General features: G+C 40.2%; 1 long non-coding RNA gene across 2 annotated transcripts in view; it reads left to right on the top strand.

Annotated features, from left to right (window-relative positions):
* The window catches only part of LOC132342806 (uncharacterized), a 75,902-nt gene that overhangs the window by 44,885 nt on the left and 17,456 nt on the right, over positions 1 to 13,561 (top strand). The window contains exon 3 of one of the 2 annotated variants that reach the window (XR_009491310.1): positions 2,567 to 2,759. The exons of the other annotated variant lie outside the window; for it this stretch is intronic. This is a non-coding gene — a long non-coding RNA (uncharacterized lncRNA). Of the gene's footprint in view, positions 1 to 2,566; positions 2,760 to 13,561 lie in introns of those variants that run through there. 2 annotated transcript variants of the gene reach the window in all.

The following is a 13,561-nucleotide window of genomic DNA, read 5'->3' as shown; positions in this document are numbered from 1 at the left end:
TATATTAAATGTAAATGGTCTAAACAGTCTAATTAAAAAGCAGAGGTTGTCAAGTTGGATGAACAAACAAGAACCCAACTATATGCTGCCTACAATAGCTGTACTTTAAAATGAAAGTGAAAGTCGCTCAGTCCTGTCCAATTCTTTGTGACCCCATGGACTATATAGCCCATGGAATTCTCCAGGCCAGAATACCGGAGTGAATAGCCTTTCCCTTCTTCAGGGGATCTTCCCAACCCAGGGATCTTCCCTACCCAAGGATCAAACCCAAGTCTCCCACATTGCAGGCAGTCTTAACTAGCTGAGCCACTGAATAGACATAAATAGGCTAAAAGCAAAAGAATAGGAATGCCAGCCAAAGTAGATTTCAGAGCAAACAGTATTACTAAACACAAGAAAGTAACTTCGTAATGATAAAGAAGTTAATTTCATCAGGAATATTTTTGTGATGTTAAGAGTTTATACATTTAGTAGTAGATGTTCAAAATAGATGAAACAAGACTGATAAAACTGTAAAAAAAAAAAAAAAGATCCACAGTAACATTTGGAGATTTCAATAATTCTTAATAATCAATATAGCAAGTAGAGAGAAAGTCAGTAAGAACATAAAAGACTTTAAGAGAACCATTAGCCAACTATATCTAATTTTCAATTTATAGAAAACTATGCAACCAAAGCAGAATTCACATTGTTTTCCACACTGTGCATATGGAATGTTTAGCCATTAAGATAAACCATAATCTTCCAAAACTGATTTACTTACGGTTTGGCACACAAACTCTGAGTATTTGTGCCTTTGTGTCTTTTCACAGAGTTTCCTTTGGCATGAAATACTTTTCTCTGCTTACCCACCCTCACCTCCCTAACTCCTCTTCATCTTTCAAATCTGCTCAGCCATTACCTCCATTATAAGGCCTTCCTCAACTACCCCCTTCTCTTCTGTGTGATTGTAATACTTTGTGCATACATTTATCCTTGCTTGCATCATAGTATGTGAAATCATATGTATAGTTCTAATGCTTCTCCCACTGGATTATAAAGATTAGATCTAGGACAAAAAGCACATTATTATAATTAATAGCATATGATATAATTTCCTTATTAAAAATAGCTGTTTATTAATGAATACCTATTATGTGCCAAACACAAATATACATTTTTTTTAAATGTAGAGACGTTAAGAAACATTTATTAAATAACTTATATGTGTTGGACCCTGGGATACTTATAGAAAATGTCTTCCAAAATACATTTGGAAGGAAGTCCTATGGGCAAGATGATGTGACTCTTGACCTTTATTTTGTAGACTCACAAATCACTATAATTTTACAAATCAAACCAGGCAGTGTAAGGATGGCATTTGTCCCCACACACTAAGTAAATCATCTGAGTATTAGAAAACATAGCAATTTACTGTCTTTCAGCAACTTTTACTTCCAATAACACTACAAGTTGGGGGTGTTGACCATGTCCTAGTATAGACAGTCCCTCGGGTGGCCCCAGACGTGTCTTGCCGTGAGGGAACTAATGAAGCAAGAACCATTCTCTGACCTCTTGTGCCATTGATGAGAATAAATTACCCCATTCAACAGAGAAGAATATTTTTCATTCATTGATTTTTACAGTTATCCAATAATCTGGATTGCCTCTTGCACTTAATCTTTCACTTCAGAAGGAGAACGTGTCCCCACAAAGGGACACCCATTGTGATTCTCACAAACTTTGCATTTGATTTATCTGTGGCAGGCCAAGGAGAAAAACGAGATTTTTCATCAGGCGTGCCCTTAAATTGTCTGAATCCTTGTCAACAGCATCATTCTCACAAGGAAAAAGCCATGATTTGATATAGGACACAGGCCTAGATGGTTAGTAACATGATCCTAATGTCCTTTTTGGCTTGACTAGGTGGATCAAAAAGTTAGATTCACTTTTCTTGCTGCAGAAGTCCTATATTATTGGACTAGAAATGAAAACCATTTTTCTTCCTCAGTCAGGGAAGAAGAAATACATTTGCCAAGTCATTATATATAACAGATTGTAGCAGGAAGGTGCTTAGGAAAATGCCCAAGGCAGGCAGTTACCACACAGCACCAAGACAGCAAAACCCAATTGGCCTGGCAAGGGGAATTTGTTGTCTTTTCTGACGATGACACTTTTGAGGGTTTGCCACTTAGAGTGCCAAGAAAATGACTGACATGTAAATTGGCATCGTGGAAGTCCAGAGAACCTTAATACCTGCTACTAGGAAGTGAGTTCCTACTTCAGTTAGGTTCTCATGTGGCAAGACCTTATGAAAAATGCTTTCCTTTGTAAGTCCATGGCCTTCGAGGTGGCTAGGTCTGATGGTTTCAGGAACAAGCTCAGGCACATGGAAAGCTGAATTTTCAAACCTAAAGTTATAGGGGTAAGAGCATAATGAAAACAAGCATAATACGTACAAATCAAGGTCAAGAATGACAAAGCTAGTTGTTTCCTTCTTGGACAGACTATTTGGACAGGTCCCCCATACTAGTTAAATTGTGTTTATTAGATGATGATTAAACTGTTTTCCCTTTTATAATTCCAGCTAGAACTCCAGCCCCGTGTTACAGTTAACCATCGTCAACTGATCCTAAGTAAAACTGTCCTTCCCTCCCTCCTGCCTTTCCTTCCTTCCTGAGACCTCTGTGGCTTGCAGGCCACAAGCCCACTATCTTCATGGAACAAAACTGGGAATGAAGAAGCCCCAGGTTTTGATGATTAAAGAGAAATTTGCTTCATTTCTACATGCCTTTATTTCAAACTAGACTAATAATTTTTCATGAGACTATGAGGTTCCAGAGGGCAAACACATTAGCATTTTGGTATGTTAGCACCTAACACGATGCCTTGGCACACAGTCGATGCTTAATAAATATTTCTTAAATAATTCTGCATTCACCTCATCTTAGGATGATTCATGAGAGATAAAGTATATGAAATTATTTTGAAAATTTAAGAATGTTGGGAACAGATATAGCCATTTTCAATATCTGCAGCTAAAGATTTATGTCTTTACAACAGAGGGAAAAACAACCTAATCAATCAGAAAATGTTATAAGTGGAAAGACCCATTTAAAAAAGAAAAAAACTCCGTTTTTTTTCTAGCTCCTGATTGGATAGATAAGAAAACCAAAGCTTGAGGAAATGTATTGTTGCTGTTCCTAATAACTCTTAATATTTATTGAGTAAATAAGTAAAGAAATAAAGCCCTTCTATTATGGGCTTCCCAGGCGGCTCAGTGGTAAAGAATCTGCCTGTAATGCAGGAGATGCAGGTTGGATTTCTGGGTTGGGAAGATCCCCTGGAAAAAGAAATGGCAACCGACACGAGCATTCTTGCCTGAGAAATCCCATGGACAGAGGAGCCTGGTAGTTATAGTCCATGGGGTCACAAAAGAGTTGGACATGACTTAGCGACTAAACGACAACAACCTTCTATTACAGTGGCTGCACAGAGCTAAATTGTTGTGTAATTACCAGAGGTGGCCCTGCATCTCATGTTCATTCCTTATGTGCTTTTTTACCTCTAAGAAAAGGTGTGTACATCAGTTCAGTTTTTGCAAATAACTCACAAGCTATAATGTGTCTGTTAAATTATATATAAACTGGAAATGCAACTGAAGTAAGTTTAAAAATGAGTACAAAATAAATGTTATCAATACAAGTTTAAAAATAGCATGTTCCAGTGCTATTTCAAGAACTTCGCACATGTCATCTTGCTTAAACCTCACAGCAACCACACAAGGTAGACACCATTATTACCATCCTGTTTAGCAAAGAAATCACAGAGAAATTAAGAAATTTGACCAAAGTTGCCCAACAAGTAAGAGGTTCAGCCAGGATGCATGTTTTAATCAGAAAGAGATGCAAGCCTGCCCCTACTAAGTCATGTTTATATACATTTCTATCAAATATAATTATTTATTGGGCCTAAATCCGACTCTTTGCGACCCCATGGACTGTAGCCTACCAGGCTCCTCCATCCATGGAATTTTCCAGGCAAGAACACTGGAGTGGGTTGCCATTTCCTTCTCCAGGGGATCTTCCTGACCCACGGATCGAACCCAGGTCTCCTGCATTGAAGGCGGATGCTTTACCATCTGAGCTTCCAGGGAAGTCCAACATTTTCTAAATCAATATAACTAAAGTTTATCAGAAATGGCAGAGTCCTCCAGTTCCTATGAGTATGTCAGAAGTATGACTCTCCAAGCAAGATTCCACATCAATCATAAGGATCAATTCTGTTGTATTCCTGAAAAAGAGATATTTTCACGAATGCCACTTTTACAACTTGGTTTTTTGACACTAAAAATTAATTACATCATAAGGTGTAAGGTGCTTCCAGATGCCATTGAAGTTTAAGTCTCTCTTCTTCCCAGCTTCTAGTCAGATCTAAATCGAAAGTCATGGGTAATTGATTCAGCTATTTGAACCGCAGTTTCCTTATCTCTAAGATGGGAATAAATATCTGCAAGGTGGGAATTAGCCCACCATGTTACTGGGAAGATTGCAGTTGCTGTGCTGTGCTCAGTCATGTCTGACTCTTTGCAATCCCATGGACTGTAGCCTGCCAGGCTCCTCTGTCCTTGGGATTATTCAGGTAAGAATATTGGAGTGGGTTGCTGTGCCTTCCTCCAGGGGATCTTCTCCACCCAGGGATCAAACCTGCGTGTCTTGTGTCTCCTGCATGGGCAGGCAGATTCCTTACCACTAGTGCCACCTGGGAAGCCCAGGATAATGTAAACCTATAAAGGATATCTGTCTTAAGAAACTCAAAGGATGTCCCTAAATGCCACTTTCAGCACATTTGAAGTTACTTGGACAAAGCTTAGGCTTATTATATCCCTTTTCAGAGATATTTCAAATATTTAATATATCAAATATTATATTGACAGAGAGAAAAATTAAAGATTTCAAGGAAATACTCAGTGTTTTAATTACTTCAAAGATTTAAGTGTTCTAAAATTATATATTACTGCATACTTTTACCTCTTTATTACAGTTTTCAATCTGGATATTATCTATTTGTGTGGTTTCAGGTATACCTCAGATGACAAGTGCATTTATTTTAAGCCATACTAAAATGTATATTTTCACTCCTTGAAGCTCTACTTCCCCATAGTCCATTCAGATCCTGTGAGATTTTAAAACAAATCAAATAATCCTTCAGAGTATGTCACCACCCTCTTACCACACACCTCAGTTCAGTTCAGTTCAGTTAAGTCACTCAGTCGTATCCAACTCATTGCAACCCCATGGACTGCAGTAAGCCAGACATTCCTGTCCATCACCAACTTCTGGACCTTGCTCAAACTCATGTCCATTGAGTTGGTGATGCTACCCAACCATCTCATCCTCTGTTGTCCCCCTCTCTTCCCGCCTTCAATCTTTCCCAACATCAGGGTCTTCTCCAATGAGTCAGTTCTTCACATCAGGTGGCCAGTATTGGAGTTTCAGCTTCAACATCAGTCCTTCCACTGAATATTCAGGACTGATTTCCTTTAGGATTGATTGATTTGATCTCCTTACACTCCAAGGGACTCTCAAGAGTCTTCTCCAACACCACAGTTCAAAAGCATCAGTTCTTCAGCATTAAGCTTTGTTCATGGTCCAACTCTCACATCCATACATGATTACTATAAAAACCATAGCTTTGACTAGATGGACCTTTGCTGGCAAAGTAATGTCTCTGCTTTTTAATATGCTGTCTAGGTTGGTCATAACTTTTCTTCCAAGGAGCAAGTGTCTTTTAATTTCATGGCTGCAGTCACCATTTGCAGTGATTTTGGAGCCCCCAAAAATAAAGTCTATCACTGTTTCCATTGTTTGCCATCTATTTGCCATGAAGTGATGGGACCAGATGCCATGATCTTCTTTATTTGAATGTTGAGTTTTAAGCTAGCTTTTTCACTCTCCTCTTTCACTTTCATCAAGAGGCTCTTTGGTTCCTCTTCATTTTCTGCCATAAGGGTGGTGTCATCCACATATATGAGTTTATTGATATTTCTCCTGGCAATCTTGATTCTAGCTTGTGCTTCATCCAGCCTGGTATTTTGCATGATGTACTCTGCATATAAGTTGAATATGCAGGGTGGCAATATATAGCCTTGATGTAATCCTTTCCCAATTTGGAAACAGTCTGTTGTTCCATGTCCAGTTCTAACTGTTGCTTCTTGACCTGCATACAGATTTCTCAGGAGACAGGTCAGGTGGTCTGGTATTCCCATCTCTTGAAGACTTTTCCACACTTTGTTGTGATCTACACAGTCAAAGGCTTTGGCATAGTCAATAAAGCAGAAGTAGATATTTTTCTGGAACTCTTTTGCATTTTCGATGATCCAATGGATGTTGGCAATTTGATCTCTGGTTCCTTTGCCTTTTCTAAATTCAGCTTGAACATTGGGAATTTCTCAGTTCACATAGTATCAAAGCCTGGCTTGGAGAACTCTGAACATTACTTTGCTAGCGTGTGAGAAGAGTGCATTTGTTCACTAGTTTGACATTGCCTTTGCCTTTCTTTAGGATTGGAATGAAAACTGACCTTTTCCAGTCCTGTGGCCACTGCTGAGTTTTCCAAATTTGCTGGGATATTGAATGCAGCACTTTCACAGCATCATCTTTTAGGATTTGAAATAGGTCAGCTGGAATTCCATCACCTCCACTAGCTTTGCTCATATTGATGCTTCCTAAGGCCCACTTGACTTCTCATTCTGGGATGTCTGGCTCTAGGTGGTTATCTGGGTCATTAATATATTTTTGTATAGTTTTTCTGTGTATTCTTGCCACCTCTTCTTAATATCTTCTGCTTCTATTAGGTCCACACCATTTCTGTCCTTTATTGTGCTCATCTTTACATGAAATATCCCCTTGGTATCTCTAGTTTTCTTGAAGAGATCTCTAGTCTTTCCTATTCTATTTTCTTTCCATTGATCATTGAGGAAGGCTTTTCTTTTTTTTAATCTCTCCTTGCTATTCTTTGGAACTCTGCATTCAGATGGGTATATCTTTCCTTTTCTATATTGCCTTTCACATCTCTTCTTTTCATAGCTGTTTGTAAGGCCTACTTAGACAACCATTTTGCCTTTTTGCATTTCTCTTTCTTGAGGATGGTCTTGATCACCACCTCCTGAACAATGTCATGAACCTCCATCCATAGTTCTTCAGGCACTCTGTCTATCATATTGAATCCCTTGAATCTATCTGTCACTTCCACTGTATAATAGTAAGGGATTTGATTTAGGTCAAACGTGGATAGTTTTCCCTACTTTCTTCAATTTAAGTCTGAATTTTGCAATAAGGAGTTCCTGAACTGAGCCACAGTCAGCACCTGGTCTTATTTTTGCTGACTGTATAGAGCTTCTCCCAGAGAAGGCAATGACACCCAACTCCAGTACTTTTGCCTAGAAAATCCCATGGACGGAGGACCCTGGTAGGCTGCAGTTCATGGGGTCGCTAGAGTCGAACACGAGTGAGTGACTTCACTTTCACTTTTCACTTTCCTGCATTGGAGAAGGAAATGGCAACCCACTCCAGTGTTCTTGCCTGGAGAATCCCAAGGAGGGGAAGCTTGGTTGGCTGCCGTCTATGGGGTCGCACAGAGTCGGACATGACTGAAGTGATGCAGCAGCAGCAGAGCTTCTGCATCTTTGGTTGTGAAGAATATAATTGATCTGATTTCAATATTGACCATCTGGTGATGTCCATGTGTAGAGTCATCTCTTGTGTTGTTGGACAAGGGTGTTTGCTATGACCAGTGTGTTGTTAGCCTTTGCCCTGCTTCATTTTGTACTCTAAGGCCAAACTTATCTGTTGCTCCAGGTATTTCTTGACTTCCTACTTTTGCATTCCAGTCCCCTGTGATGAAAAGGATATCTTTTTTTGGTGTTAGTTCTACAAGGTCTTGTAGGTCATCATAGAACCATTGAACTTAAGCTTCTTCGGCATTAGTGGTTGGGGCATAGTCTTGGATTATTGTGATATTGATTGGTTTGCCTTGGAAATGAACAGAGATCATTCTGTCGTTTTTGAGATTGCACTCAAATACTGCATTTTGGTCTCTTTTGTTGACTATGAGGGCTACTCCATTTCTTCTAAGGGATTCTTGCCCACAATAGTAGGTATAATGGTGATCTAAGTTAAATTTGCCGATTCTGGTCCATTGTAGTTCACTGATTCCTAAAATGTCGTTGTTCACTCTTGCCATCTCCTGTTTGACCACTTCTAATTTACCTTGATTCATGGACCTAACATTCCAGATTCCTATGCAATTTTGTTCTTTATAGCACTGGATTTTACTTCCATTACCAGTCACATTACAATTGGGCACTGTTTTTGCTTTGGTTCCATGTCTTCATTCTTTCTGGAGTTAATTCTCCACTCTTCTCCAGGAGCATATTGGGGAACTACCAACCTGGGGAGTTCATCTTTCAGTGTCATATCTTTTTGCCTTTTCATGCTGTTCATGGGGTTCTCACGGCAAGAATACTGAAGTGGTCTGCCATTCCCTTCTCCAAATACACCTAGCAGTTGCCATATTATTGACACAAGCCCAGTGATGTGCTCGCTGAGAGCTAGCCATCAAAAAGCGCTTTCAGGGACTTCACGATCCAAGAGAAACATTTTGACATCTCATGGCAAAAAGTTTAGAAACAAATCAGAGCATATACATAGTAAGAATATGCGAGACATTTCTGATTCACATTCTTAAGGTCATTCATTTCCTGAATTATAACACAAAAGCTTAAAAATCCTAAGAGAACAGAAACAGAGAAGCAGAACATAAGCTCTCTATTAATCATCCTTCTATAACCAATGACTGTAGAATTTCTCGTATATGTGTGTTTGTGTGCGTGTGTGTTTATATAGGTGTGTTTGTATGCATATACATAGCAAACATATACATGTAGTGAATGTATGTATATAGGCACATATAAACACAAGCATACTTTTGTTTTTTAAATAAAAACTAAATAACACTGTGCAAACTATTCTGTAACCCACATTTGTCCCTTAGCCATCTGTCTTGAGAGGGACTGTATCTTGCTTTTATTTATTGGGATCTTCAGACAGAAGGGAACAACTGATGTGTAAGTTAGGTTTTCGTTAGTGAGCTAGTAGTACAAGAAAGCTGTAGGTGAGGGGAAAAGAGTTTCAGGTGGAGAAAACAGGCAGAGAATGCAAATAAAAATTATTTCCAACAAGAAAATGATATTTTAGAAAAGAAGTGGGGAGAGAGATAAAGGTTAAGGGACTGAATAACAGCTTTTAAAGCAATGAATCAATTCTGTGTCCACAACCAGAATCTAAAGCTGAGCTAACTCATTTAATATGGTATCAGAGTTTTCACATATGAACTTTGACCTCATCAAGGAAGCAACTAGATGCCAAAGGATGGGGCCCATCCTTCTAACAGTCCCAGACCACTGGGACCACTACAGCCATGAACAATGTCAGAGTGGAAGGGAATGGGGGACGGAGGGGAGGAGAAGAAACTTGCCATTTCTTGTCAGTGAACACAGTGGAAATGGGTTAAGTTAGCATAGAAAGGACTCAAGTCCCTGCTGCACTAATTGTGTTTCAGTATCGAGAAGGAGATGGGATTTTGTGACTCTCTGTTGGCTTCCACTATTAGCCGAAAAAGAGCCAGAGAATTTTTTTAATAGAGGCTCTTCTGTAAAGAAAGCGGGGAAACAATAGCTAGCTGTCACAGCCAGCTGATATCTGCCTTTGATCAGCCAAATGAATGTTGCAGGCATTTCTTATAGAAAGGAGATTGCTTATCGATCTATATCAAAATATGCATGCTAATCCCGGGCAGCAGAGAGTATTTTCAAGTGGAGTTAATAATCTGATTGCTGCCCTGTCTGGAGCAATTCTCTGAACTCGGAGCTCTAATCAGTCTAGGGTCTTGCAGTCAAATGTACTTTGCTGTTTAAATTTGGATTTGTGACATTGATTGAGGAGCCCTTGTAAAGGTGTTGACAAATCAAATTGTTTGTTCCAGTAGTGTTTTGCCAGAGATCAAGTCCAAAGTAATACGCAGTGAATTTGTTCATTACCAGTAGGGTGAAAGGAATGATAAAATTCACCTGCATCATTATCACAGACACAAGCCCAATAAAAGATATGTTTTGTCTGAAGAAAATGTAGTTTTGTGGGCACTCCAGTGAGTTATACAAGGGGTGGTTTAGCACTTCTAAACCTGGAGGGTATTAGATATGTTTTAAGAAAGATAGGCAAATAATTTTTTCACCATGTTTGAGATCAGAGCACTTTAGTTGGCAAAGAAACAACAAAAAAAAAGATGGAGAGATAGATGTCGTGCATTATTGGAAGAAGCCTTTCACCACTCAGACCCATGTAGGGTCAGAGGTTTCATCCATGCAAAGAGGAAATGACAAAGGGGAAAAGCAGCTAAGTCCTCAAGGTTGGCCTCTGCTCAAGGCGAGGACTGGGGCACCATCTTTACTTGTTCCCAGCAAGGACCGGAGCCAGCATGAGTGAACGTAGCTTCGGTAAGTCTATAGGTCCTAAACAGAACAGTGAGCAGGCCTGAACATTCCTAGTTTTTACTTTAATAATTTATAATTTGCCACACATTGAGTGATGTCCATAGCTGTTATCATGGGTGTGTGCCAAGTCGTGTCCGACTCTTTGTGACCCCAAGAACTGCAGCCCGCTAGGCTCCTCTGTCCATGGGATTCTCCAGGCAAGAATACTGGAGTGGGTTGCCATTTCCTCCTCCAGGGGATCTTCATAACCTAGGGATCAAAGCTGCATCTCCTGTGTCTCTTGCATTGGCAGGAGGATTCTTTACCACTGAGCCACCTGTCCTATTACCCCTCTATCTGTCCTGAGGCTGATTTCACAGGCACTTTAAGGATGGATTATGTGCAGGGGACTGCCTGAGGATGCGTTCTCCCAGAAGTAGACCCTGAGACAAGAGTGTGAGTGCAAGTAAGTAGTTTTTTTTTTTTTGAAGGTGATCCCAAGAAGCACTGGTAAGGGAGGAAGGAAGAGAGATGGGGAAGGAAACACTCTAATACAGGGTGCATTCATGAGCAGAGCAGGTCATTGTCATGGACATGGGGGGTTAGTCCTGCTGGGGACTCTGAAATAGCAGGAAAGTGAGGAAGAGAGAGAAGCTGACCTTGTGGGAGGCAGCTCCTTGCGGGAGCTGAAAGAGGGGAGAGTCTCCTCCGGGAGTAAGCACTGGAGTTTCTATCACTGTACTGGGCTGGACACTGGAAAGACTAAAATGCTACTGCTTTTGTTAGTAGATAGAATTCGAGGTTAGGAAAGAACTAGCCTACTGACTGGATTTGTGGGAACAGATTGATATGGTTTTATATTCTACCTCTTCACATCACTTTGCCATGATCAATAATAATGCCAGTGATCACCATATTATCTGCTAGCATTCACTGCATAACTTTCACCTGTCAAGCACTTTTTCCTGTATTTAAATACACTATCTTGATTTTACTCATTTAATTTATGAATACGTTTAATTTATGTGTACATGGTACAATCTAATTAGTCAAGTCAGTCCTCTTGGTCAAAGCAACCTCGTAAATCAAACTGACTTTGCAAGAAAAGTCTGGCTTCTTTTCTCCCTGCTAACTTTATTTTCAATACATATGCAGTGTGTGTTTTTTATGTTTCAAAAATAAATACATAAATAAATGAATAAAGAATCTTTATGTTTTTTCCTTTTTTTTTCAAACTTTAAACTTTTGATTTTGCATTGGTGTATAGCTGATTAACAATGTTGTGGTAGTTTCTGGTGAACAGTGAAGGGGCTCAGCCAACATATACATGTATCCATTCTCCCCCAGACCCACCTCCCATCCAGGCTGCCATACAAATTGAGGAGAGTTCCATGTGCTTTACAATAGGTCCTTGTTAGTTATCCATTTTGAACATAGCAGTGTGAAGTATATCATGTGTTGCAAGGATTAGCTTTGCTAATGAAAGCTTTGTTTCAATTATGTGTGTGAGTGTGTATGTGCATTAGGTCAAGGGGAAAATATATTCCTCCTTGGAACTCAAGGGCAGTTAGAGGAACCCTGAGTTTTCTCATTTATATCTTGAGGTTGATGTTGTTACCCCCATTTTACAGGTGACAAAACTGAGATTCCAAGACGTTAAGTAACCTACCAAAGTTCACACAGCAAGAAAGTGGCAGGGCCATGGTTTAAACACCCCCACCCAATGTTCGCTCTCCCGCATAGCAGCCATAACTCAGACAACTCTTTAGAGAAAAGAAAATGTAAACCCTGTAACTTTCACAGCAAGCCAGCGTTGGGAAGCCTCCGGGACCATCTGCTCCTCCAGAAGGCTTACAACTGTTCTTTTCTTGTTTGTAAGGAGAGTTTGGTAACAAAACCCATTTAATATCAAACTGGAAGGCAGCAGAGTGCTCCTTGGCATTGTAGCATTGTTGATGTCGCCTTAATTTATAACATGGCAAATGGTTAGGCAGATGGCATTTAATATATTCCCAGACATAAACATGAGGCTTAAGTTGTATATGGGATATGTTCCTGAGCTTCCATAAACTCTGTTGGGGGTAAGACTATCTCCTCCCCTCCCCCATCCCCCTTCTGCCCATGAGCAGTTGTTAACCATTCAGAGATGTGGGCAGGAGGTACAGAATTGGCCCAACTTGTAAGAAGATACAGAGTGACTTATGTGATGAGGTTTCCAGCTCATTCTAGATAGCACTGGCCATAACTGAAATAGTTCACATCAGTCACTAATGGCAAAAGGCAAGGGTGTGTGACAGAACGATCTTGGTCTTAGGAGTGTGAGGTACCTGGAGGCTGGGCCATCTCCTGAATTTCACAAGTCATGTCACTCTGTTTTTTAATCAATAGGCCTTGTTTTTATTACAGTTTCAGATTTACAGGAAAAAATCAGCAGATAGTATAGGTTTTCCCATATTAACACACAATTTTCCCTATTGGTAATATCTCACATTAGGCGTTGGATGTCTGCACAATTAATAAGCCAATAGTGATACATTACTATTGTTAGCTAAAGTCCATTGTTGTTTAGTCCCTAAGTCACATCTGACTCTTTTGTGACCCCACGGACTCTAGTCTACCAGGCTTCTCTGTCCATAGGATTTTCTCGACAAGAATACTGGTGTGGGTTGCATTTTCTTCTCCAGGGGATCCTCCCAAGCAAGGGATGGACCCTGTGTCTCCCGCATTGCAGGTGGATTCTTTACTGCTGAGCCACTGGGAGTATTTGGACAATTTATGAACCAATAGTGATACATTAGGAGAAGGCTATGGCAACCCACTCCAGTGTTCTTGTCTGGAGAATCCCAAGGATGGGGGAGCCTGGTGGGCTGCCGTCTATGGGGTCGCACAGAGTCGGACATGACTGAAGCAACTTAGCAGCAGCAGCAGGAGAAGGCGATGGCACCCCACTGCAGTACTCTTGCCTGGCAAATCCCACGGATGGAGGAGCCTGGTAGGCTGCAGTCCATGGGGTCGCAAAGAGTCGGACACGACTGAGTGACTTCATTTTCA

The sequence above is a fragment of the Bos taurus genome, chromosome 18, assembly GCF_002263795.3.
Source record: "Bos taurus isolate L1 Dominette 01449 registration number 42190680 breed Hereford chromosome 18, ARS-UCD2.0, whole genome shotgun sequence".
Taxonomy (NCBI): domain Eukaryota; kingdom Metazoa; phylum Chordata; class Mammalia; order Artiodactyla; family Bovidae; genus Bos; species Bos taurus.
This window is presented reverse-complemented; position numbering and strand designations above follow the sequence as displayed.